The sequence below is a fragment of the Etheostoma spectabile genome, unplaced genomic scaffold (assembly GCF_008692095.1).
Source record: "Etheostoma spectabile isolate EspeVRDwgs_2016 unplaced genomic scaffold, UIUC_Espe_1.0 scaffold00008115, whole genome shotgun sequence".
NCBI classification, from domain to species: Eukaryota; Metazoa; Chordata; class Actinopteri; order Perciformes; family Percidae; genus Etheostoma; species Etheostoma spectabile.
In genome coordinates, this window is record NW_022603554.1 from 1 (window position 1) to 24,833 (window position 24,833).

The following is a 24,833-nucleotide window of genomic DNA, read 5'->3' on the forward strand; positions in this document are numbered from 1 at the left end:
TCTCTTGGATTAAAGACACAACCTCTGCGAGAACCTTTTACCAATCCAGGTGCCTTGCATAGTTCTGATCTTTTGGGGTAATAGCATGGATGGAACCAACACATCTGAACTCAATGTGGGCATTATACAGCAATATTTTACACGTTTTAGACCATGAAGACAGTTATCATTTATTTCCCATCTGGCAGGAATATTTGTGGACTCAGTTGGACATTTTGAAGATAATTGCACAATGTTGACCCATTGTCGTCTATTTCCCATCTGGCAGGGACATTTCTGGATTCAGTGGACATTGTAGACAGAAACATTGGTGGATCTTGATTCCACCATAGGATTAAGCCTGTATTGCACATTGTCTTCACATCCCGTGCAATGTATTGCCATTGTCAAACACATCAGAATCAGAATCAGAATACTTTATTGATCCCCGAAGGGAAACTCTGTATCACAGTAGCACCAGTAGTAAGAAGACAGAGCGGAGCACTGCAACAGGCAGCTCGCACTTTTCAGCGCATGCGCACACTTCACTTCAGATGCATCAGAAACAGAATCAATCAGCATTGTAGCAATATAAAGTACAAGACATAACAACATAACATAATGCAAGACAACACACAGTTCATGTGGACACATGAAGGAATTTTTTGAGGTGGCATATACTGGTGTGAAAAAGTGTTGGCCCCCTTCCTCATTTCCTGTTCCTTTGCATGTTTGTCACACTGTAAGTGTTTCGGAACATCAAACCAATTTAACAATAGTCAAGGACACCACAAGTAAACCTAAATGCAATTTGTAAATGAAGGTGTTTATTATTAAGGGTGAAAAAAAATCCAAACCATCATGCCCTGTGTTGAAAAAGTGATTGACCCCCTTGTTAAAACATACTATAACTGTGGTTGTCCACACCTGAGTTCAATTTCTCTAGCCACACCCATGGCCTGATTATTGCCACACCTGTTCACAATCAAGGCATCACTTAAATAGGAGCTGCTTGCCACAGTAAGGTCCCCCAGAAGATCCTTAAAAGCTACACATCTGCCGAGACCCAAGAAATTCAGGAACAATTGAGAAAGAAAGTAATTGAGATCTATCAGTCTGGAAAGGGTTATAAAGCCATTTCCAAAGCTTTGGGAATCCAGCGACCACATTGAGAGCCATTATCCCAAATGGTGAAGACATGGAACAGTGTGAACCTTCCCAGGATGGCCGCCGCCCAAAATTACCCCAAGAGCGCAGCGACGACTCATCCAAGAGGTCACAAAAGACCCCACAACAACGTCCAAAGAACTGCAGGCCTCACTTGCCTCAGTTAAGGTCAGCGTTCATGCCTCCACCATCAGAAAAGACTGGACTGGGCAAAAATGGCCTGCATGGCAGAGTTCCAAGGAGAAAACCACTGCTGAGCAAAAAGAACATCAAAGCTCGTCTCAATTTCTCCACACACATCTTGATGATCCCCAAGACTTTTGGGACAACATTCTGTGGACCGATGAGACAAGTGGAACTCTTTGGAAGGTGTGTGTCCAAGTATCTGGGCGTAGAAGGAACACTGCATTTCATAAAAAGAACATTATCCAACAGTAAAATGTGGTGGTAGTGTGATGGTCTGGGGCTGTTTTGCTGCTTCAGGACCTGGAAGACTTGCCGTGATAAAAGGAACTATGAATTCTGCTGTTTACCAAGAGATCCTGAAGGAGAATGTCCAACCATCTGTTTCGTGTACTCAAGCTGAAACGAACTTGGGTTCTGCAGTAGGACAATGATCCTAAACACACCCGCAAGTCCACCACCGAATGGCTGAAGAAAACAAATGAAGACTTTGGAGTGGCCTAGCAAAGTCCTGACCTGAATCCTATTGAGATTTGTGGTAGACCTTTAAAAAGCAGTTCATGCTCGAAAACCCTCTAATGTAACTGAATTAGGACAATTCTGCAAAGAGAGTGGGCCAAAATTCCTCCAGGACGCTGTAAAAGCCTCATTGCACGTTATCGCAAACGCTTGGTTGCAGTTGTTGCTGCTAAGGGTGGCCCAACCAGTTATTTTAGGGGCAATCACTTTTTCACACAGGGCCATGATGGTTTGGATTTTTTTCACCTTTTAATAATAAACACCTTCATTTACAAATTGCATTTTGTGTTTACTTGTGTTGTCCTTGACTATTGTTTAAATGGTTTGATGTTCCGAAACACTTAAGTGTGACAAACATGCAAAGGAACAGGAAATGAGGAAGGGGGCAAAACTTTTTCACACCACTGTAGAGGATGCGAGAAACACAGAAAGGAGGCAGACATATGGATGTGGGGCGGATGGGGAGGGAGTGTATGGTGTGGTGTGAGATAGTGAGTTGTGTGTGCAATGTGCGCGTCAAACTGTCTGTGTTGTTAAAAGCTCAGTTCATCGGCGTGACCTTGAAGAGATAACCAGAGCACAGGACGAGATAGAAGGCCAGCTGCTGGTTGTTTTCCTGCTCGGGGTGAAGGGTGGCGGGGAGGGGGGGTGTGGGTAGTTGATTAGTTGCAGTCCATTTAGGTGACTCGGTAGAATTTATCCAAATCAATGTCCATCAATCAATTGTCACCGACCATCAGCGTCATGCGAGCATCCATATCACGTAGTGATTTTTGCAGTCCATCCACCTTCTCTGCCAGTCCGGTGGTCACACGAAGCAACTCCCACCGACTGGGCCCTGTTGGTATCAATCCCCTTCTGCGCTTCCACGTTCCGGTCTGAGATGTTACGAGACAGTTCACTGGACTGGTTAGCCCTTAGATGTAAAACTTCATCCCCTCACCACTCCGTGTAGGCACTCTTTAAGTTCCCCAGACAGCTTGTGGGTGAATTTTGCTGGCGGCTGTCTTACCAATTTTCCGATAGGTCGTGAGACCCCAAGGCCGACAATCAGGAGCCCCAGCAACAGAATTCCAATTATCCAAATATCTTCGACGTCCTCCACAGTGAGAACGTCCAGGCAGACCACCTGCCACTCCCGGAATAGGAATCGCGAACATAGCCTGCAGGGAACATCCCGCTGGACATTCGGCTCACCCGGAGAAGCATGTTTGGATAAAAAATCTTGTCAATAGCGCTGAGTGACCAGTTATCATTCCATATTCAATGTCTCAGGAAAACCAGCAGGCAGGGACAAGAGAAAGAAAAAGATTCCACAAGACAGGGTAGACGACTGGGAAAGAGCCAAGCTAAGATAAGAGGGGAGAGGAGGAAAACACGTCTGCTCTCGCCAGAAGCAGGAAGAAGACCCTGGGGACTTTCTTCCATGTCTCCATGAACGCACAAATATTTGGCTGACAGTTGAGAAACCTTCCCCTTGTTAACTATGACATGGATGACTGAGAAACTATATCATGACATGTTTAATTTACTATATTATAATTTTTAAACAGGTCTTACTGTAAAATTGTTGGATCAGTCAGGATGGCCGAGCGTCCAAGGCGCTGCGTTCAGGTCGCAGTCTCCTCTGGAGGCGTGGGTTTCAAATCCCACTTCTGACAACTATTGTTTTCGTTTGGAACTAATGTCTGAGAGTGATATTGAGATAAAGAACTTAGCAGTTCTTTGTATTTAAGAGGACATGAATGTGCACGAGAAACGCGATTGCAATTACAGCGTTTTGTGAGCATCTTTAACCGATGGATATGATTAAAACCTGTATACAGCCCAACCACTTCCAATCACATCACTAGAAAGACAGCATGACTTGAGGGTAGTGGATGTCAATTTGTCAAATAAACTGCCAGAACATGATTTTCCTGAAGAACACTACTTTTCATGGTGCTGTCAACAATTACAGCGGTTATTCATGATTCACTCACCATGGAAATCAACTTGAGGGTCATCTCTTGATGAATCACCCTTTCAGAGAGTCTACCATTGTGTCACCAGCAAAGGATGATTTCGATCCATCAACCTCTGGTTATAGGCTCACCACGCTCAGCTGCGCCACTCTGTTGAAAGTCACCCAATACATACCAGTTCAGGAGAAATACATATACAGTTCTGGAGATGTGATGAAACAGTAACCTTGACCTTTGACTTCCAAAATCAAAATCTGTTCATCCGCGACTCCAAGTGGTTATGTACCAAAAAAAAGTGATTCCCTCTAGAGGTTCAGAGATCTTGCATTCACAAGAATCGATGGACAGACATGAAGACGCAGTCACCTTGACATTGAACCTTTGACCCCCAAAATCTCATCATTGATTTACGAGTTCTTGTGAATTTTTTTGCAAAATTTGAGAAAATTCCCTCCTGGGGGGTCCTGTGTCATCACATTCACAAGAATAGGAAGTGCTTTCATGCATGTTGTCGCCCTTCGATAGCTCAGTTGGTAGAGCGAGGACTGTAGAGGCAAAAGTTGAAATCCTTAGGTCGCTGGTTCAAATCCAGCTCGAAGGAACCCTCTTTTCAAGAGTCTCCCTTCACGGATAAATAAAGTATTTCTGATTCTGATGTAGATGGACAACGACCCACAAGCATAATAACTTCTTGCCGAGACATAACAAGAAAGAAAAGAAGATGTTGGGTCGACAGTGTTAAGCCCTGACAGAATAGAGAACTTCAGACAAAAGTTGTGAAATAGTGCCAAGTGTGACCAGAAAAATTGGAAAAAAATACCTTCTCTTTTCTCCTGTTTTTGTACACAACCCAAAGTTTTACAAAACAAAGATAACTTTTACCAATCCCTCAGTTAAATCACAGTCAATATTTGTCTCACAAACCGTCTCAATGTCCAATTTTAATAATTTATCCACAGAATTGAAAATTTAACTTACCCCGCTGTTTGAAATTGCTTCCTTGTCGTTTGGATTTCAGAGTGGAATCAGGGGAGCTTTCTGACCCTCTCTCTCTCAAAGATATTTGGCGAGGTTTAGAGGCAGGTGATCATCAGATCCCTGATGCATGCCCTCATCAGTCACCGGTGGTTCCCTTTCTGATTCCTCCTTGAAATCCTGTTTGTGACGCCAAACTGTGGTAGAAGTTTCTTGTTACAGCAAGGGAGGAATTTGGCTGGAATTAAGACTCTGTATATAGAATAAAGACTGAAGGCTGCAAACTGAATCAAAGTCCAGTCTCCGGTGAAAGTTTGATTGTTTTCTGCAGAGAAAAATCAAAATGACAAAAGAACAGCTCTCACAATGCACAAAGTTACAGAGTGACAACAGTTCGTGTGAATACATCAGTTATACATTTCTTTATATCCAGTGCCCCCAGAGGAGAAAACCCTTGTTTTGAAAAAAGTTTATCTCAAACATAACAATCATTGGACCTCAGGCAGACAGTTAGTTCCATTAAGTATTTCTGAATCTGCCCTCCTTGTGTCAAGTGTCTTGACCGGTCATTCTATCTTTCTGAAAAAGAACATCTGTCTCTTGGATAGGCTCTGGTCTCGACCTGGGACCTGCTATGATAAACACAGCTTTAGACAACAGCTTTTTAGTTTCTTTCAGACTTTATGCCATTTGTCCTTGGAGACAAATGCAAAGTCATAACAAATTCAGTTGTCTCCTACAAGGAGAAGACACTGAGGATAGATACAGAAGTCATATACTCTGAGAGGCATTGGAGATCTTATTATGATTTATTATGAAAATCATTGGTTAAATGTATTTTCTGTTACAATTTACTGTTTGAAACAACGAAAAGAATTGTTATTGACATAGAGGCAGATGAAGTGTTTATGACCACAATGATGACAAAAGGATCATCCGCTGTCGGGGGTCTGATTTAAGGAAATGGTACTCTTTAAAAGTGTTGGGTTCTAGCGATAAACTAATGAGGAAGAATTTGGCAAATCTAAATTAACTTAAACCAAGTCCAGAACTTAGTCCTCAAATTTGTCAACTCTTGACCATTCCCTGACCGGAATTGAACCCTGGCCGCGGCTGTGAGAGCGCTGAATCCTAGCCACTAGACCATCAAGGAGTCACATCTGTCAACTTTATCTTTGTAAATGTGAGTTTCCTTTCACTTACTGGAATGACTCATATTGTTTTAGGCGAGGAATGGCGCCTGGCTAGAGCTTCAGAAGGCAGGACATGACAGATTACACATCTGTCACATAGTCAGTTTGTATTCTTAAATACCAAGTCTCTTGCGGTTCCTTGACTAGTTGGCCCCCCCTGCTCTGCATCGCTCCAGGTACAGTCCCTGACAAAAGTCTTGTCGCTTATCCTTTTGTAGAACAACTGCTTATACGGACTTTTAATTAATCAATTGGTGCAAGAAATAGCTCATATGAAAAGCTAAAACCCTCCCAATGATGTTCAATGCACTGAAATATTAGTTTCACTGAAAAAATTTCTTATTCAAACAAGACAGAAAGGTCAAATATTTGCAAGACAAAAGTTTTTGTTGCCTATACATAATTGAACAAATTTACTGCAAATATTAAATATGTCAGCAAATTAAATAGTTGCTGTGAGATCCAATTTAATATCTTGTATGACTTCCTGAGCTTGAAGGACTGGATCCTGCGTTTGGCAAGGATTCAGACCATGTGTTGATGAAGTCATCAGGAATAGCTAGGAAAGCATCTTGCATGCCTCCCAGAGTTCATCAATTTCCTTGGTTTGGTCTTCCATGCTTCTCTTTCATCCTACCCCACATCTGCTCCATGATGTTCATGTCTGGTGACTGGGCCGGCCAATCCGGACCATCTTGATCTTCTTCGCCTTGAGGAACCCTGAAGTGGAGATGGAAGTATGCGATGGAGCACCATCCTGCTGCAGAATTTGGCCTCTTTTATGGTTGTGAATATAAGAGGTAGCTAAGAGTCTTTGTATTTGAGACTATTGATGTTGCCTTCCACCCTGCAGTCTCTCGCACATCCCATACTGGATGTAACCCCAGACCATGATTTGTCCGCCACCAAACCTTCACTGTTTTCTGGGTGAATCTTGGATTCATGCGGGCTCCAGTAGGTCTCCTGCTATATGCGGCGACTGTGGTGTAATTCAACAGAAGATTCATCTGAAAATCCACTTTCTTCTTCCACTTTTCCAGCATCCATCCTTTTAGCAAGCTGTGGGCCTTGGCAATGCCACACGGTTTTTCAATTGTCTTTTGTTTAGTTCCGGCTTCTGGCACTGATTCGACCATGGAGGCCATTTCGAGACAGAATCCGACAAACTGTTCTGGTTGACACAGGGACGTTAGGTGACCAGGTCTCTCGGAGCTCTGCTGGGCTGGCCTTGGATTTTCGAGCCAACCAACGTCCTCTCGGCAGTTTTCTCGCGGGGGTCCTGCCTGACCTGGGCTTGTCAAAAACGCCTCCAGTGTCTTCAAATGTTTTTTTAATCCTCTGTTCTTGACGCTGAGACACATGAAGGTGTCTGCCACATCAGCAGTGGATCTGGTCTTCAGCTCTTGATAATCCAAACTTTAGTCTCAGGGTGAATCTTAGGCATGTTTGCAGAGGTCTAGTTGCAGTTGATGTGAAGTCTAGTGTACTGGGTTTGTTTTATACACACCTGAGACCTAATTGATCCAATATTAGTCCCAGGTGAAGCTCATATGACAAGGCGACAACACTTATGTCTTTGCAAAAATTGACTCAATGGGCTTTACCAAGCTGTGAATATTAGAATACTTTTTGACAGTTTCTTTTTGCACTGAAACTTTATTACAAAAGCTGTTGGGATTAAAATGAGCCATTTCTTGTAAATAATCTTGATTAGAAAATATTTCAGCGGCACTTCAGGTCAATTTGTACACAAGCGACAAACTTTTCTCAGGGACTGTATACTTTCGGGATCATTTCTAGAGTTTCTGACTTGAGGAATGTGTTTCTAAAGTGTTTGGTTTTGCTGACCACGATGATGAGTCGTGTATTTCCTTTCTGAGCATGAAGCTGACAGAGAGTAATGATTCACTTCATATGCTCTCTGTCATTGATGATCGTTCTTTGTGGAGCATTGAGAAAGGGAATTGATCAGAGTGTTATAGTTTTTGCCAGTCTTGAAATATTTGTCTTGTCTATGGTGGACAATGTACTTGAAAGAGGTTAGGGTTACCTCAGCGACCTACACAAGGGAACTGATGACAATCCCCCATCATCCTCCCCTCTGCCTCTACCACAGAGGACGTGTCGGTTGGATTTAGGAGTTCCTCAAAGTGCTCCTTCCACCGCTCTATTACCTCCTCAGTAGAGGTCAACAACGTCCCATCCTTACTGTATACAGCTTGGATGATTACTTGCTTCCCTCTACTGAAGGGGCCAACAGTTTTCCAGAAGCACCTTGGTGCTGACCAAAAGTCCTTCTCCATGTCTTCTCTGAAAGTCTCCCTTGCTTTACCTCTGTCACGGCAGAGGCTGCAGTACTTTGTGCCCGTCGGTACCTTGCCACTACCTCCGGAGTCCGCTGGATAACATATCTGGTGTGGCAGAGCCCTGGAGAATTTTATGATTGGGATCAGAATCTGGGCTTTAGGGAAAGCAACTTGAGCCATTTTGATGGCTCTTTTGAGTGGCGGGGATGGCTACTTTCCGGTTTTTTAGCTCTGTTATTAATGCCAAAAGACAGGACTAGTTTTTCAACAGTCTCTGAGACTGGGGTCTTGGCCAAAAGGCCTCTGCGTGCTTGAAGGTGGCACCAGGGAAACTGTCAATTTGCACATGGGGCCCCTTGAGGGTTGAAGTCTGGCCAAGTTAGAGTCTCCCATGATCAGCGATTTTTTTTTAGCCACTAATGACCAGGCTGTCATTTTTTTGTTTTGGGTGTGTGTCTGTAGGGCCTGTACTCTGTCACAGGTTGTGCAACTGGAGTAAAAGACCGCCTGCTCTGTACTGGGCTGGTGGTAATGGTGTCATCTAAATTGTCTCACCATCCTCTGTATAATTGCATTACCTGAAGAAGTGGCTTCTGGGAAAAAGGATTCCGAACCAGGTAACAGGTTGGCTCTGAAGTAACCTCTGTGGATTTGTGCCTCTGAAAGAGGACGGGTGGGTGGCCAGACAGTGGAGAGATGTCTGCGAGCTGGCCTCCTCGTTTTGGGTGTGAGCAGGACTGGAGAGTGACCTGGATGAAAGACGGAGGAAAAGAGAGAAGGTAGAAAGTAGGGGGTGGAAGAGGGGGAGGGGGGGTGGGAAGAGGGGATTAGATGAGAGGGGGGGTGAGAGTGGTGAAGCTGGGAGGTCAGTCTCCTCCTGCTGGTTCTGCTGGATCTCCTCTATCGTGGGCAGAGTGTGCACTGGCAGGTCTTGGGGTGCTGGGTGGATCTCACAATGGTCTGATGAGGGTTCCCCTCTGTGTTCTGTCTCCGTGTGGTCCTCGGTTGCAGTTGTGGCCATTGTGCTGGAGGTCCTGTAGGTCTCTGTGCTGTCTCCTCTGAAAGCACTGTAATCTCTGGGCTGCTGTCTCTGGTGCTCCTGTGCTGCACCTGTGCAGGTCTGGGTTAAGATGGAGGAGGAGAAGGAAGAGGAAGCGGCGGCGCCGGCTGTTGTGGTGGTGGTGCCTGTGCAGTCCGTTCTGGTTCTGGTGCAGCTGGGGCAGGTCCATCAGTGATGAGGTCCAGAGATGTCTGTGTCTGTGCCGCCGGGTGTTTGGGGGCGGTGGGTGGGTGGGATGGGATGGCCTCCGCTATCTGAGCATAGACAGTGTTTAGTGTTTGCTAGCTCAGTTTCCTGCCATAATGCTGCGAGCCCAGGCGGCTGAGGTAGCAAAGTTTCTCTGCCAGTCTGAGTGGACAATAATTTGCAAATTTTGCTACAGTTTCCCCAAACTCTCCTTGTAATGATCTCTGAGTATAACAATGGTCGTGTATTCCCACTGGGATGCCGAGCCTGCAATTAATGCATCTGTGGTGCGGTTGGGGTCAGCAGGTTTAATGGCTTCTTGCAGTGACTTAGTGATTTTAGAAATGGCAGTGGGTACACGGTTAGATGATAGGTTGCTCAGGTGGTGGGCGACTTTAATCATCTTATGTATGGTACGTGTCTTATTTGTAAAATCAGAGTCATTATCATGTGTGTTTCTGTTATGGGGATTATGGGGGGGTCTGTCAAACCTGGTGTTGCGTTGATTTCCCCAGGCATATCCGTGGGAAGGGTACTGCTGAAACTGGCGACCAGGTGGTTTGGGATTTTGGTAGCGTGGCGCTCTGTTGTAGGAGTTTCTGTATTGTTGTTGGAAGCCCTTGTTATTTCGGTCTTGCCAAGAATTACCTTGGTTGTTGTGTTGGTAATTAGACCAGTTGCGGCGGCCTTTGAAGTTGCCGCCCGTCTGTTGGCGTCCGCGAAGGGGGCTGGCGGGTCCTACAGTCATGGCCGCCTTTAGCTGCTCCCGCATAGCTGTGGGACTGCTCCTGGCGGCGGTGGTAGGAAGACTGGTTGTTGTGAGGCTGGTTATACTGTCTGTGTTTTCCTACCTCGTTTATAACTGACCGTTTGCCAGCCGTCGTCGTCGTAATGGTACGCCATTTTGCGGAGCTCCGGTGTAGGAGCAGTGAAAAAAGTTATATTAAAGTTAAACTGAAAACTATCTCTTAAAAGTAAGAGACGTGATGGTTAGCGTTTGTCAAAAAAGATTTATTTTCGTTTCTCAAAAGCTACGCGTTTCGACATATACAAATGTCTTTATCAAGCTTAAGAAACAGCATACAAACTCTGACTCTTCCACAGGAAAATCATCGCTAACAAAAGGAGCGGAAATCAAGTGAGACGCAATATCCGGTTTCCTGTTGCGTCATGTGACTTCAACATCCAATTGGAATCCTGAAAGGTGAGTGAATGGTGTGTGTATAGGAAACCATAGACCTGTTCAGTGTCTGTCCGTAAAATCCGGAAAACTTGTATTGTTAAGTAAAAAATACCTTTTTCATTGAATTTAAGTAGGAATTCCGGTACTGTGCGACTCAATGAGTTCAACTATATTAACATGATTAACTTCCTGTGGATAGTATGCCATCACAAATAACATTAATAGAAAAAATGTAAATCACATTCAATGCAGAAAATCTTTGAACAAAAATGTGCAATGAATGAATTGTAACACAATATAGTAAATCACAATACATTTTCTAAAACAGCAATAATTGTGACTGAAATGTGCTAGTTGTCCCTTAAATTCAGTTAATTTTTATAATTTATTGGTGTTTTCTGTATTTAAAAAATACAGAAAAACTCTGTAAAGTTAACAGGAAAATGTATGTAATTTTAAGATTTTTTTTTTTACAGTGTGCCAAGTCCTGACCATTCCATGATCACGAACTGAACCCGGGACGCAGCGGGGAGAGCACAGAATCCTAGCCACTACACCATCAGGGAGTCACATATATCAAATTTATCTTTGTAGATGTGAGTTTCCTTTTCACTGTTTCAATGTTGGTTAGGAGTCTAGTTACTGTTTGAAAAAAGGAAAAGAATTGTTATTGAGATGAGCAGATGAAGTGTTTATGACCCATCAATGATGACAAAAGGATACATCAGTTGTCGGGGGTCTGATTTAAATGAAATGGTACTCTTTAAAAGTGTTGGGGTTCTAGCGTTAAACTAATGAGGAAGAATTTGACAAATCTAAATCAACCAAAATTAGTCCAGGAAGTTACTCTTTCCAATGTTACACCTGTATCGGTCAAGTCCTGACCTTTCTCTGACCGGGAATTGAACCCGGGTCGCGGCGGTGAGAGCGCCGAATCCTAGCCACTAGACCATCAGGGAGTCACATCCATTATATATTTTTTTTGTAGATGTGAGTTTCCTTTGTGTGTAATTTAGCATCTCTCTCATCTTTTCTCTCATTTCCTCCTTTTTCCTCTTCCTTTTCCTCTTTTTCCTTCTTCCCTCCCTCTTCCCTCTTTTTCCTCTCGTCACATTTTAATCTCGCGAGATCTCGTAAAACGAGATCTCGTCACACCCTTAGTGTAAAGTCATCTGAGCCTCTCAGTGTCACTCAACTACAGCAATAATAAGGCTCTTGCTGTTGTTCTTCTGTTTTTACTTGCTAATAATTTTTCCTTGAAAAAAAAAAACGTCCCTGAAGGACAGAATCAGCAGTGCTAGATACACCATCCATGAAATTTTCATTTGTTAGTCAACAATCAGGGAAAACGGGAACATATCAGTAGAGTTGATATTCAGAGTTCCCACTATCCTTTCACAACAACAAGGCTCTACTGCAGCCAAGTGGCCGTGATCGTATAGTGGTTAGTACTCTGAGTTGTGGCCGCAGCAACCCTGGTTCAAATCTGGGTCACGGCAGTTTTGTAAAGCCAGTTCTCTGTTATGCCTCCAAATTGTTCCATCCTCTGCTTCATTTTACATTGATAGAAACTGCAAAGCAGGGGGGGCCAACTAGTCAAGGAACAGCAAGAGACTTGGTATTTAAGACTACAAACTGACTATGTGACAGATGTGTAATCTGTCATGTCCTGCCTTCTGAAGCTCTAGCCAGGCGCCATTCCTCGCCTAAAACAATATGAGTCATTCCAGTAAGTGAAAAGGAAACTCACATCTACAAAGATGTCATCTAATAGATGTGACTCCCTGATGGTCTAGTGGCTAGGATTCGGCGCTCTCACTGCTGCGGCCCTAGTTCAAGTCCCGGTCAGGGAATGTTCAGGACTTAAAGGATTCAGGTGTAAGATTTGAAAGAATAAGTTTGTGGACTTGCTTTTGGTTGATTTAGATTTGTCAAATTCTTCCTCATTAGTTTATCGCTAGAACCCCAACACTTTTAAAGAGTACCATTTCCTTTAAATCAGCTCCCAAACAGCGGATGTGTCCTTTTGTCATCATTGATGGTCATAAACACTTCATCTGCCTCTATCTCAATAACAATTCTTTTCAGTTTTTCAAACAGTAACTTGTAATGAAAATTTAAATTTAACCACTGATTTTCATATTAATTATTCATGATAAGATCTCCAATGCCTCTCAGAGTATATGACTTCTGTATCTTTCCTCTGTGTGTTCTCCTTGTAGGAGACAACTGACTTTGTTATGTCTTTGCATTTTCCCACCAAGGAGGGCTCGCTGATTCCACTCTGAAATCCAAACGACAAGGAAGCAATTTCAAACAGCGGGGGTGAGTTAAAGTTTCAATTCTGTTGGATAAATTATTTAAATTGGACATTGAGATGGTTTGTGAGACAAATATTGACTGTGATTCAACTTAGGGATTCGGGGAAAGTTATATTTTGTTTTGTAAAACTTTGGGTTGTGTACAAAACAGGAAAGAAGAGAAGCTAGTTTTTTTTCCAATTCTTCTGGTCACACTTGGCACTATTTAACATCTTTTGTCTGTAGTTCTCTATTCTGTCAGGACTTAATTCAATCGCCCTCACCTCTTCTTTTTTTTCTTGTTCTGTCTTGGCAGGAAGTATTATGCTTTTGGGTCGTCTGTCCATCTCTACATCAGAATCAGAAAGACTTTATTGAAATGAGTGCTCCTTTGAGCCAGATTTGAACCAGCGACCTAAGGATTTCAGATTTACACTTCTACAGTCCTCCATTCTACAAACTGAGGTATCAAAGGGCAACAATGTATATGAACACACTCCCCATTCTTGTTGATGTAATAACACAGGACCTCCTGGAGGGATTTTCTGAATCATCAGGGGCTGTAGCTCAGTGATAGAGCGCACTTTCAGTCTCAATGCCCAGATGTATTACAAGATTTGAAGTGACATTGTATTGACCAGCGTTGGTGGTATAGTGGTGAGCATAGATGCATGGATCAGGAACCAAAACTGACACATCTGGACTCAATGTGGGCATTGTACTTATATTTGACACGTTTAGACCATGAAGACAGTTATCAGTTTATTTCCCATCTGGCAGGTAAATTTGTGGACTCAGTTGGACATTTTGAAAATAATTGCACAATATTGACCCAATTGTCAGTCTAGTTCCCATCTGGCAGGGACATTTCTGGATTCAGGTGGACATTGTGGTCAGAAACATCGGTGGATCTTGATTCCCACCATAGGATTTGGCCTGTATTGCACTTTGCCTTCACATCCCGCGCAATGTATTGCCATTGTCAAGCACATTGCCACCCTGGTGACCATGTCTCCATGAACGCCCATATATTTGGGCTGACAGTTGAGAAACCTTCCCTTGTTAACTATGACATGGATGACTGAGAACCTGCTATATCATGACATGTTTAATTCACTATATTATCCTTCTGATCCTCTGTTGGATCAGTCAGGATGGCCGAGCGGTCCAAGGCGCTGCGTTCAGGTCGCAGTCTCCACTGGAGGCGTGGGTTCAAATCCCACTTCTGACAGCTAGTGTTTTCATCTGAAACTACTTTCATGAGACATTATATTGGGAAATAAGAACTTAGCAGTTCTTTATATTTTATTTAATTAATTTAATTTCATATGAGCGCACTTCCCATTCTTGTGAATGTGATGACACAGGATCCCCTGGAGGGGTGTTTGTTCAGATTTTGCAAAAACATTCACATGAACTCGCAGATTAATTGACGCGTATTCCACCCAGAAAAAAGATTTTAGACCTGGAACGAGACATTTTTTATTTCCTGTGGGAATGAGTGCAAAGAAGAGTGACGAAGGAGCTAAAGAAGTTGGTGAGGCATTTGCTCTGGGAGTGCAGCGCTGCCGTAGACCTGTAGGCAACGGCCCGGCTCCTTGCAATTCCTTTACTTACCAGCAAGGGAGGTCCTTACAGCACAGCTAGTGCTATATAGGGCGAGACCAAAGAAACAGATACCAGAATGTGACTTTGCAAATCAGTGGCTCACCCTGGCCGCCATCAAAGATGCCATTTGGACCTCCAGAAACTTGCTGGTAAGAAAGCACATGCAGACCCCCCCCCCGTGGCTGTGATCAGGATGACTGCAGTATCTACTTTTGTTTTTGAATGTTAAACTTAAATGTCAAGTAGGTAAGTAGGTCTATGTTTTGAGCTCTTGTACACACTGTAGTGAGGAACGTAATGCCTAATTAACCCTCTGAGCCCGAGACACTCGCCCACGAGTAAAAAAGTACCTCTGATTCATAGTTTAATAACTTTTGAACCATACAAGGGATTTACTCACTTTCGGATTCGTTTAAATCCTGACGTTTTCGGCTTTACGGAGGTCTTTTCCGGGTCTTTCTAGCCTCTACAGGGGATTTTCTATCCAGCCTGGAACTTCAGCCTCTTTGGGCTTTAAATCCATGCTGTTATATCCAAGATTGGTCCACTTTTTATCCATAATTCATCGCGTTTTGGCTCATCTCTCCCGCTGGCTCGATCTTACGTCTCTCTCTCTTTCTGTCCTCTGTATTTTTCAGGAAGTGCATGCCCATATATGGGAGATAAGGCACCCCTCTTGTATGGAAGGCCAGAGGGGACAAAATGCCTATATACTCTATGGAAGGTCAAATAATGCACTATTTAGACACATATTTGCTTGTGTAGCATTGCTGTGGGTGTAATATCAATAAATATGACATTATTATGTTATTATTGGCATAAGTAAATGTCATGAGAGCAAAACGTCTAGACTTTTTTGGGAAAAAATGCATGTATTTTATCAACTGTATAAGTTATAATGATTATTTCTTCACAGTGTGACTCCCAAGACATATGAGAAGTGTTTTAGAATAGAAAATGGCTTATTCATTAAGTATCTGTCTGTGATATCAATACATATCTGGAAGATTCATTTATTTATTTATTTATTTATTTATCTTTAAGGCCCTACAACCATTTTTAACATGCAAGTGACCTCACTGCAACCCAAATATTCTAATAGCCCAGTTTGTCCTAAAAAAAATGATGTTCATATCTTGACTGTAGACAACAGGGTTGATGTTTTACAAGCTTTTATATAAAATGAATCCAGACGGAAATACTGTTAACATGGGAGAAATGTCTATGTTGACTGTTGAGGAGGACTAAATTAGGACTGTGTTTTAAGCTTTCCATGGCTTTCCATGAGAGATGGCATGATTACAGCTGTTTTCAGTGTTGATGGAACATGGCCTGACCGGAGGGAGTGGTTTATGACCTTTGTGATGAGGGGACTTATGGCATGGAGGTTGGATTTTACCAGGGCTGTGGGGAAAGGGTCTCTCATCTCTCAAGGTCCTTGCATAGGACTTCTGTTGTTCTCGGTAGGCCTGCCTATCAACAGTGAGTCCTGAGGCGTCGCTCAAGGACACGTCCAGTTGTTTTCATTTGCCGGAGTTCGTAGGGGTCCCCTACTGGAGCTGCTGGACGAAGATGGATGGACTTATCTGTAGAAGGTGCTGTAGCTTAGTGGTTAAAGCGCCTGTCTTGTAAACAGGAGATCCTGGGTCCAAATCCCAGCAGTGCCTGGTTCTCACTTAATGAAGTGTATGCGTGTGCAACAAAGTTACCAGTTGCCTGATTTTCCAAAGCACAAAAGTGACATGTAATGTTGTCTTATAACATTATATGTGGCTGAAAACAGTCTATACCAGTGGAGTGGAATGCTGGCTTTAATAGGTGCAGGTGGGCTGCACGCTGTTAGGTCAGCCATTTTGGGAATCACTGGTTTAGACTTCCATCGAAGACACTCATCAAGTGTGCCGGGGATGACGGATGGCCTCGCGCCCTCTCACCCATCTCACCCCGGACACAACCTGTTCCAGCTTCTCTCCTCTGGTAGGCGCTACAGAGCACTTTACGCCAAAACCAACAGAGTCAGGACCAATTTCTTACCACAAGCCATCACTCTGATGAAATATTTGCACCGCTCTTCTATGGCTTCTGAATGAGAGTAAGTTTGTTGTTTTGTTTGTGGGTAGTACTCAAGAGGGTGCTGTGGCTTAGCTGGTTAAAGTGCCTGTCTAGTAAACAGGAGATCCAGGGTATAAATCCCTGCAGCACCTTGTTGTTGGAGTCATTACCTCTGTTTGTATCCCATCATCATGTCTACCCAATCCCCATGTTACTCATTAAACCTTGGTAGCAAATGAAAAAGGCATGTTACATTTACACAGAAACACTACATCAACACAGACTGAAGATGATACATGAAAACACATGAAATTTAGAGCAATGCTAGTTTAAGCTAGTTCATTCATCAGGTTTTGTGGTTCTGTTTATAGAAACAACATCCTGTTATATCTCGTGATCATACATGAATTCACGAAATCCAGTGGGTCCTTGTGACTTCAGTGGTCCGTCATGGCCTGCAACAAATCCGGACCTGGTGGGTGTTGACAGACTGCGGATCACGGAGCAGACACAAAGCGGAGTTGATCCACAGTTGGTGGAAGTCAGGGGTAAGGCCTCCTGCACACTGCCTGTGTGGTGTGAGCATGGCATTTCTGTTGCGTGGCATTTTCTTGGTTTTTGCACACCAAAAGATTTTCTGACGCGGCGCTGTTGCTGCCAGCCTTGTCTGTACACATGTGTGTTTCTCATTGACATGTGATTCAATAACTTGTTAATTGTTAATCTGGACTGGTTTGGAAATGAATCAGATCATCTAAAGGGGGTGGATTAACTACCCACATTACACCTGAAATACCCTCAAGATTTGAATGATCCTTTGGAACTGAAGTGCTTGGGAATCCCCATAAGTCATTCAGATTTGCCCAAGGTACTTGTGAGATAGGCTCTATCTTTGTCTGATTGATGGTACCAACTGTAATGGAATCTGTCAGGCCTCAGGGGTTCTCCGCTGTAAAAACAGGATGTATTTTACAGCTGTGATGGGCGAGTGGTTAAGGTTTTGGACTTGAAAACCAACGGGGTCTCCCTGCGCAGGTTCAAACCCTGCTCACAGCGATTTCTAACTACAGAATAAATAAGAATTCAGTAAGATATAGGGGAGGATGATATTTTGAGAAATTACATTTTCATTGGTGGTGCAGATCCCTACGAGTTGGCTCCCTCTTCTTAGATCCATGATGACACGGTGATTCTTCTTTTAGTTGCATATCGCGATTTAGTCAACTAATATCAAATAATCAATGTATTAATTTTCATTCCAGCAGCACTGAAGACGTTAAAATCAGGCAGTCAGTGCCCAAAGTGCCAGTGCTAGTGTTTGCTTGGCAGTTTCTTTTCATAATATCCCCATGTATTCTTACCACTGCTGTTGTATTAGTTTGTTTTGCTGTGCGTATGTCCTGTGTTTTTCTTTTTTTGTATGCAAATAGCGCTGTGCCGGTGCTTGCGGATGACTGGTGAAGGCAGCCCACACCCAACTCATGATTGGCTGCAGCTGTTGAGTACGGGATATTTAAAGAAGCAAGATGGCGGACGTCAGGGGGGAAGAGGCCAGCAGGCATTCCTCATCCTCCTCACCTCCCAACCAGCCGGCCGGCCACATGTTGTCTTATTAAGTTGATGTTGGTTCAGTACTTTTCAGTTTCCTATGTGTAAGGGTGGACTTCTAGAAGTGTTTGGTTTTTCTCCTGTTTTTTTCAGTTTATCGGCACGGCGCCACAGCACAAAGGCGTTGTAGGCAGACACGTCGAGGATGTTGTGGAACACGTCGAGGGGCCAGCGCGCCGTCTTCCTGCGGCAGCTGTACGTGCCCGCAAGCTTGTCCCCTGTGTGTGTGTCCAAACAAGAACATGGAACATGGAACGAGATGGAAGAAAAAATTTAAAAACTACACACACATACACACACATACAAAGACAATTGTACGGCAATGGTAAACAAAAAACCAAAACAAAATAACAACAAAGCAATACAACACCTCGAAAGGGCACCAGCTGCTCGTCCACCGTCATGTCGGCGCCCGGGTTGTAGAGGCGAGGCAGCTGCCTGTCCACGTGTCCCACACCTCTCGTACGGCCTCATTGTGGGACCGGTACTCGCCTCCAGTTGAAGAGGAAGTGATGCAGCGGCGCCTAGAAGCTGAGGAGACAGGCTTAATTGCGGGTGGTGGAACATGTCTATGTCTGGGGATCCTCATGGAGGCCGCTTGATTGATTGTTATGCTCCCTTATTTGTGCAGTATTACCAAGATCTAATGTTTTATCAAACCGGGTTGGGTAAGTAACCTTTCTGGTTACTTTTTGACAAACAAAGCAAGTAACGTTACTCAAAGAAAGTTACTGGCTGGGAATCAATGCCATATCAACTGTTTGGAAGGCAGCTATGCTCACAACTATATCACCATTGTTGGACAATATAACGTTCACTGCAAATCTTGCAACACATCTGGTTATTGAGACTCAAACCTAAATGCTCAGAGATGCATCGGTGGCTTCCAGTACCTATGAGATATTACAATATTGTCCACGAAGGAACATCTGCCATTTGTTTTAAAGGGATGTGTGACCACCATTAAATTTTGTGTTGTTTGCGTTGTGTGAAGGTACGGAGCAACCGCAGGGGAACGTTACAGTTGGTTGGTTCTCTTAACGTTCTGGAAACGTTAGAACCAGGAGGGAACGTTCCCTAAACGTTAGTTTTTGGTTTGGTTCGAACTAACCTTTAGAGAACCAAAAACTAACGTTCCCTAGAGTTCTCTAACTGTTCTGTGTTAGTGGGGTACTTATCGCTGTCAAAAGGTATGGTGTTATGTTTGACAATGATACTCAATACAGGAAACATGACAATGCATACTATTTTTTTTTATTCTTCAAGTTTGTCTTTTTGTCGTTAATGGCCACAAGTGAACAGTTCCTTTCTGCCTTTGACCGACATATTTCGGCTTGTTTGTCCAGCCCCTGAGCACCAACACCAGAGCAGAGTGGTGCAGCGGAAGCGTGCTGGGCCCATAACCCAGAGGTCGATGGCTCAAAACCATCCTCTGCTAATCCCAAAGCTTTGTACCAGCAGTAAATATATTTCCAGTCTGTTGATGTTTAACATAGTGTCTGTTGCTGCTAGTGTCTGAAGTGAAATGTCTCCTCCGGCCGAAGAGTTAACTTAATAGTTTGTCAAGTTCATTTCATCCATAAAAATAGAAACTACAGTGCTCATACCTGCTGTAACACCCATTAAAACTGGAGCATAAAACAATAAATACATTACACTACAGTTAATAAACACTGTAAATAGAAACATGTACGTTTAAAGTGCTTGTTGTGCTGTCTACCAGTCAGATTCCCACAGGAGGTAATATCTTCTGCAGCTCTTTTAAAGACTCTACCATAATACCTGCTGGAGATGCCAGGTCCTCATACATGTAAAGCATGAGCTCTACCACTGAGCTACATCCCCTGAAGATTTTCAGAGTTTTTTTACTTTTTTCTGAGATAGACTTAGACTTATCTTTATTAATCCTTTTGGGATGACTCCCGCAAGGAAATTGAAATATCACTGAATAAAAGAAGAAACCTGGGTAAAACATGTAATGTTAATGTTGTATATGGCTTCAAAACCTTTAAATGCAACTGCGGTGGCTGGAAATCCAACCTGGGCAAAATGATTGAACTGCCATGATATAATTCATAGTCAAAAAGTAACACACCTGTTGCCTTTCTGCTGGACAACACAACGTTTACTGCAAATCTTGTAACACAGACTGAAAATAAATGCTAAGAAATACATTGCTGGAGGCTGGTGGCTTCCAGTAGTTATGAGATAACACAATATTATTCATGAAGGTACATCTGCAATTTGGTGTGATGTCATATGTTGTTTGTTTTCTACCGCTCTTAAAGAATGCCTCTCATTGTCAGCAGGATTTGAACCTGCGCGGGGAGACCCCAATGGATTTCTAGTCCATCGCCTTAACCACTCGGCCAAGACAACCTGAAACACAGCCCATACCTGTTTGGATGAATGTTCATAAACATTTCAATCGGTTAGTAATACCAGACATGGACAAAGTGCAAATCATAGTCTGTGGATAGTTGTGGATGAAGTTTGATAGATTGATATGCTCCCTTATTTGTACAAGAGCTATTTTGTAAGAGATCTAATGTTTTATCAAATCCGGTTGGGGAAATAACCTTTCTGCTTACTTCCTACTTGTTTCTGCATTTGTTCAGAGCTATGTCTGATGATGAACTCACAACCAGGACAACCCTAAAGAGAAGCCCTTATGAACCCAATAATCATCAGTGTCTCCATTTGAGATGATCTGAATGTGATTACAATGACATCCATCTTCAATTAGTCTGTAGCATTGTCATGTTCTACTACAACCAACAAGTAGCACTTACTGAATTCTACAGTCAAGTCAATGCTAAAGTTAGGGTAATGAGAACGACTTAGAAAACATCTCAGCATTGTTCAACCAGTAACAAGGGAGAATATCCTTTTTAAACATTTCTATAGGGAGGTCAGCAAAACTACCCGTCTGTCTGTACAGACTACAACTCAACCCTTTTTCAAACCTAAGCTGGGTGAGTAACGTTTCCAGATGTCTTTGTGTAGGTGTTGCAGAAATGCTGGAGTAGTGTGGATACGTGGCCTAAATAAAACAACAGATATGCGTTGTTATAGGAAAACAGTATAAATTGGGTATAGACCAAGAAAGACAAAACTTTTACATCAGCATTGAGCATGTTCCTGCTGTCAAAGAGAGCTTTACCGTCACGTAGGATCACCTACCTCAGGATCCAGGAATCCACAAAAACAACAAATGAGGCTAAAGAGTTATATAAACATTGTAATTAAAACATGTATGTGCATGAGTGAAGACAATGAAACCGGTACTCTTTCTCTATCTATGTTGTTTCTTCTTGCTGACATAGTGCCAAATGTTGTCCGGCTCACTGGTGACTCGACTGAACCATTTAATTGTATCACTCAGTGTTAAAATTGATTGATTTTAAAACTGATTTAAAAGTCAAGGAACTTACTCTTTCAAATGTTACACCTGCATCTGTCAAGTCCTGACCATTCCCTGACCGGGAATTGAACCCGGGCCACAGCTGTGAGAGTGCCGAATCCCAGCCACTAGACCACCAGGGAGTCTCTTCTACCCAATTCATCTTTGTAGATGTGAGTTTCCTTGTGTAAATATGAAAAGTGATGTAAAAAAAAGGCTTTAAAAATGTTGGGAAAAACCCACAAAGATTTAAGAAGGAAAATCAGAGGGAGAAGACGGGGACAGATCTGTGGGAGAAGACGGGGACAGATCCGAGGGAGAAGACGGGGACAGATCCGAGGGAAAAGACGGGGACAGATCTTTAGGAGAAGACGGGGACAGATCAGAGGGAGAAGCCGGGGACAGATCAGAGGAAAAGACGGGGACATATCAGAGGGAAAAGACGGAGACATATAAGGGGGAGAAAACAGGGACAGATCCGAGGGAGAAGACGGGGACAGATTAGAGGACCAACCCAACATCATGAAGACAGAGACAGATCCTTTTATTCGTCCTTATTTCTTGTTGGAGATCAGAAGAACTCAGTTTTGTTTTTATTTTTCTGTTTGCGTCCGTTTTAAAACCCGAGCACCTTATTTAAGTTTTGTTGCATGAATGTTTTATTTTGAAAGAGTGTAAAACCCCTTCCTAATAAAACAGTTGAACTATCTGAGGTTTATTCATAAAGTGTGTGTGTGTGCGTGTGTCAAAAAAAACAATGATTCAGTTTAAAATATATTTTCATCCACAAATTAATTTTAGTGTTCAAAGCCTCGTAGTAACTCATAGTATAGTACGTCAAAATAGTCCTAAAAAGTCATAGGATAACATGTCGAAAATTCATAAAAGTCATAGTTTAGTATGTCAAAAAAATCATTAAAGTCACAGTATAGTATGACAAAAATTCATAAAATGTCATAAAAAGTCATAGTATAGTAAGTCGAAATATTTATAAAAAGTCATAGTATAGCATGTCAAAAATTCACAAAAAGTCATAAAAAGTTGTAGTATAGTATGTCAAAAATTCAAAAAAAGTCAAAAAATCATAAACAGTCACAGTTTAGTAAGTCAAAATATTCATAAAAAGTCATAGTATAGTATTTCAAAAACTTCATAAAAGTCATAGTATAGTATGTTGAAAATTAATAAAAGTCATAATATAATATATCAAAATATTCATAAAAAGTCATAGTATAATATGTTGAAAATTAATAAAAGTCATAGTATAATATATCAAAATATTCATAAAAAGTCATAGTATAATGTTTCAAAAATTCATAAAAGTCATAGTATAGAATGTCAAAAATTCATAAAAAGTCGTAAAAAGTCATATTATGTTGAAATATTCATAAAAGCCATTGTTTAGTATGTTGAAAAAAACATCAAAAGTTATACTGTAGTATACCGATAATCCATAGTATAGTTGTCAAAAAATTCCTAAAAAGTCACAGTTGTTGTAAAACAAGAAGAATCTGAAGTCCTGTGGAGAATGCGGGCATTGATCCTGCTACCTCTCGCATGCTAAGCAAGCGCTCTACCATTTGAGCTAATTCCCCTTTTCAAAGAAAGTCACAGTATAGTACGTCAAAAATTCACAAAAGTCATAAAAAGTCATAGTATGTCAAAAAATTCATAAAAAGTAATAGTTTAGTATGTCAAAATATTCATAAAAGTCATAGTATAGTATGTCAAAAGATTTATAAAAATTCATAGTATATGTCAAAAAATTCATAAAAGTCATAGTACAGTATGACAAAATATTCAAAAGAAATCATAGTATATGTCAAAAAATTCATTAAAGTCATAATATAATATGACAAATAATTTATAAAAATTCATAGTATGATATGTCAAAAGATTTATTAAAGTCATAGTATAATATGTCAAAAAATTCAAAAGATTCATAGTATAATATGTCAAAAGATTCATAAAAGTCATAGTATAGTGTGACAAAATATTCATAAAATGTCATAAAAAGTCATAGTATAATATGTCGAAATATTCATAAAAAGTCGTAGTGTAGTATGTCGTAACAAGTCCAGATTTATAGTCTTTGTTGTAAAACAAGAAGCTAATTCCCCTTTTCAAAAAAAGTCATAGAATAGTACGTCAAAAATTTACAAAAAGTCATAAAAAGCCATAGTATGTCAAAAAATTCATAAAAAGTCATAGTTTAGTATGTCGAAATATTCATAAAAGTCATAGTATATGTCGAAAATTCATAAAAGTCATAGTATAGTATGACAAAATATTCAAAAAAATTCATAGTATAATGTGTCAAAAAAATCATAAAAGTCATAGTATAGTATGACAAAAAATGTATAAAAATTCATAGTATAATATGTCAAAAAATTCATAAAAGTCAAAGTATAGTATGTCAAAAACTCAAAAAAATTAATTGTATAATATGTCAAAAAAATCATAAAAGTCAAAGTATAGTATGTCAAAAACTCAAAAAAATTAATTGTATAATATGTCAAAAAATTCATAAAATTTATAGTATGGTTGTCAAAAAAATCATAAAAAATCATAAAAACTCATCGTATAGTATGTCAAAATATTCCTAAAAAGTTGTAGTACAGTATGTCGTAACAAGTCAAAATTTACAGTTCTTGTTGTAAAGGGATTAACCTCTGTTTTGCGTGTCCATCATCATGTCAATCCCTGTTAAGCTCCTCTGGTAGCAAATGAAAATGGTACGTTACTTTTACACAGAAACACCATAAAATACCCACAAGGTGTTTTATTAACTGATAACTTCTGACATTAATTCATAAAAGTGTGCTACTTTGGCTTCACTACAGGTTCTACGTCTGTCCATCTGTAACATTTCAACGGTGGGTCCCTCAATAGTCATCAGTGTCTCCATTTGAGATGATCTGAATGTGATTACAATGACATCCATCTTCATTTACAGCCTGTAGCATTGTCATGTTCAACTGCTGCCCCAACAAGTAGCACTTACTGCATACACAACTCAAGTCAGTGCTTGTGTTTTGGGTGGTTCTGTTGCCCAGATAAATGCATTTTACTATTCTTGAGAAGAATTGTGAATAGACTGTCTCTACATATGTTCAGAGATATTTCTGATGGTGAACTCACTACCAA

The 24,833-nt window shown here is 41.5% G+C and overlaps 4 non-coding genes across 4 annotated transcripts; all 4 read left to right on the forward strand.

Annotated features, from left to right (window-relative positions):
- The first annotated feature begins 7,750 nt into the window (after positions 1-7,750).
- LOC116678760 (small nucleolar RNA U3) lies at positions 7,751-7,958 on the forward strand. The gene has a single exon (XR_004329391.1). It is a non-coding gene; the product is annotated as a small nucleolar RNA U3 (small nucleolar RNA).
- Positions 7,959-14,163: 6,205 nt separating this feature from the next.
- On the forward strand, positions 14,164-14,246 carry trnal-cag (transfer RNA leucine (anticodon CAG)). The gene has a single exon. It is a non-coding gene; the product is annotated as a tRNA-Leu (tRNA).
- A 1,971-nt stretch (positions 14,247-16,217) lies between these two features.
- Positions 16,218-16,290, forward strand: trnat-ugu (transfer RNA threonine (anticodon UGU)). The gene has a single exon. It is a non-coding gene; the product is annotated as a tRNA-Thr (tRNA).
- Positions 16,291-17,649: 1,359 nt separating this feature from the next.
- trnas-uga (transfer RNA serine (anticodon UGA)) lies at positions 17,650-17,731 on the forward strand. Its single transcript has one exon. It is a non-coding gene; the product is annotated as a tRNA-Ser (tRNA).
- Positions 17,732-24,833: the final 7,102 nt, after the last annotated feature.